General features: G+C 37.5%; 1 pseudogene; it reads right to left on the minus strand.

Moving 5' to 3' along the window:
* Window positions 1-2147: 2147 nt before the first annotated feature.
* Window positions 2148-2461, minus strand: LOC121102512 (annotated as a pseudogene).
* Window positions 2462-3167: the final 706 nt, after the last annotated feature.

Here is a 3167-nt window from a genome sequence, read left to right on the forward strand (position 1 = left end):
CATTGCAGAGGAGGGGATTTATAGAACAGGTTCGGGAAAAGATTCGCGCATCTCAGTAATGCAATGAAGCTCCTACAATATGTAGAGCCGAAGTTACATCTCTACAATAATTTGGTACTGTAGGGCAGCAACCTGTTCAAAGTGCCTTTAGTAGCCCACAGGAAGCTTCTAGCAGTTCGATTATTCCTTGTCTTCTAATTGGTTCATGATAGAAGACTACCCAATTACATTTAACGTGGTATGGTTTATTGGCCTCGCTTTGTTGCATTGCATTTTATCTAGTTAGATATTGAGTTTACTCAATACTTCATTTGGAATGCAAGGGCCTATAGTGAAAATGCCTTTAAAGCTTGCCGAGTAGAAGAAAATACATGCCACTGGAGACAGGTGCATCCTGAGATCAGTATTTTATAAAAGGCCAGGTATATAATGATATAATGGTATCTTTCAGTGCATTCAGAAAAGTCTCCCAGTTGGCTCATTACAAAGGCTTTGACTGTCATCTTCAAAGCTGTCCAGGGTCCAAACAGCTGAAGTACAGGGAGCTGGCCAACCACATTGTATCTGGAGTGCAAAAAGTCCACCACCAAGAACAGCAGCTGCAAGTGAGCTGTATTCAGAAGGATCTGATCATCAGAAACTAAAGCTATTTTTGGAGTCACCTAAGTTTTCATAATAAGAACTGTAGCCCAGTAGAGGTTTTTTTTAAGATTATTTATTTATTTATTTGACAGGGAGATACAGCAAGAGAGGGAACACAGCAGGGGAGTGGGAGAGGAAGAAGCAGGCTCCCAGTGGAGGAGCCTGATGTGGGACTTGATCCCGAACGCTGATCATGCCCTGAGCCTAAGGCAGACGCTTAACGAATGGTAATTCAGCCAGGTGCCCCAGAGATTTTTTTTTTTTTTTAAGAGATTTTTATTTATTTATTTGGCAGAGAGAGAGAGCAGCAGCAGGCAGAGGAAAGGGAGAAGCAGGTTCCCCGCTGAGCAGAGAGAGCCTGAGGTGGGGCTCAATTCGGATCTGGGATCATGACCTGAACCGGCGACACTTAACTGACTGAGCCACTCAGGTGCTCCCCAGTAGAGTTTTTTGTATCTACCTCATTTTTTGAACTTGTGATGGCCTGCTGAAGATTTTTAAAATAAACATCTGTTTTTACATGAACTAAGTATTATCAACTTTAATGTATCTGTAGTGCAAATTTGCTCAAAAGGAAATAGTGAGTTTGTTCTCCTTAATTCGATTTGCTAAATAATAAGTTACTAAATTTTCAGTTCTGAGATCTTTCTAGGTTAGCTTTTCGAAGGATCTGAAAGGTGTAAATTATATAATAAATGTATTTAATTTTTTTTATTTATTTTTATTTTTAAAGAATTTTTATTTATTTGACAGAGACAGAGAGAAAGAGCATAAGCACAGGGAACAGCAGAGGCAGAGGGAGAAGCAGGCTCCTACTGAGCAGGGAACGCGACATGGGCTTGATCCTAGGACCCCAGGATCACAACCCGAGCGGAAGGCAGACACCTAATGACTGAGCCACCCAGGCGCCCCCTGTATTTACCTTTTTAATCTCATTCTCCACAAGGTGGGAATTTTCATAGATATATTATATATGATATGTCTAGGGATTTAGTGCAGCAGACATAGGGAATTTCTATTAGACAGATATGAAAAAGATTTTTAAGTACATAAAAATTGCTCATTTCATCATATTTTTCATTTATCAATTTATGTTTACATGATATAATTGGTATTTTTATATACTATTTAAAGAATTAACAAAAAACATTTTTAAAATTTAGCTTTAACAATTAATAAAATAAATATTGGCAGATGTAACCTATATAAAAGGCTCTTTTGTATTCCCCTTTACTTTTTTTTTTTTTAATGAATCCAGAAAAGAGCCAAGCTTTCCTCCAACCATTTATTGAACACAATAAAATGCAAAAATAAAGTGACCTGACCTGTTGCTTCAAAACATGATCCTTTCTTACTAATAATTTGATGAGTCAGTCCATTGAGTAACAAAAAAGCAGCTACTTAAAAATTAATAGAAAATGTCCAATGCACACTAAATAAATGGCTTAACTACTGGAACTTTAATAATTTTGGTGAAGATAATTAACATAGGCAGGATAAGTCCCCTATGATAGGCTGCTGAGAACAGATATGAGATAAAAGGCCATTTTGTGCACTGCCACTGTGATATTGTCATGTTTCTGGATCATAATATTCCCATTATCTGATTCTAGACACCCTAGGAATATCAGTGGGATCTGAGGTTAGCTTAGCAGATTGTTGGGCTAGAACAAATATCACTCCAGCATATTCATCGGACAGGGTCCCACAGCAGCCTAGGATTAGATCCTTGAATTGTGCACAGGATTCCAACAATGGATGGATTCTTCATTGTGTCTTCCAAATGCTGCTCCAAGTTTGCCTCTATCCTGTCCACCATCCACCTGCCTCTCTCCTCCTTACTTTTTAAATTTGTAATGCCACAAGGCCAAATAATGAGATAAAACTTTAGCAGACCACAATTCTTATTATGAAAATGTAGGCATTTCTGAAAAGAGCCTTTGATATTGAATATGAGGATCCTAGAAAATAACTGATGGAAATGACTATTTAGTAAAGCAGCTAAATGAGATATTGTTGAAAAAAAATCCACTATTTTCCTTGAAAAAATTGCACTACAAATATATTATGGTAAAATTGATAATACTTAGTTCATGATAAAAATGTTTTAAGAATGAGCAGAATGGCATAAATTTAAAAAAGGAAATAGATTAAACTTCAGCAGACTACAGTTCATTCATTACCCTTTTGGCAGTCCCATGACACGAAGGAAGTGGGAGTTGTTGGGTTTAAATGAAGGAAGATGCAGCCTTCCCATGTCCCTGGGAGGAAGATTAGCAAGGAAATTTTAGGGTTAGACAACAGAGGGGATAATATTGGAAAGATATTCTCCTCAGACCTCTGCCCCTCCTTCAATTCCCTTCTACACCATGCCTTTTCTATGCTTCCAGCCTGGGGTTCACATTTTTATTTCTACTCCAGATCCATGGTTATTAATGGCTAATATTTTATGATGAAAAGCAAAATGTTTTCAGTTTAAAAGTGTTATTTCTAGATTCTCTTTCACTGAGTCAAGGGACTGATGG

Source organism: Ursus maritimus (genome assembly GCF_017311325.1).
Source record: "Ursus maritimus isolate PB19 chromosome X unlocalized genomic scaffold, ASM1731132v1 scaffold_X1, whole genome shotgun sequence".
NCBI lineage: Eukaryota > Metazoa > Chordata > Mammalia > Carnivora > Ursidae > Ursus > Ursus maritimus.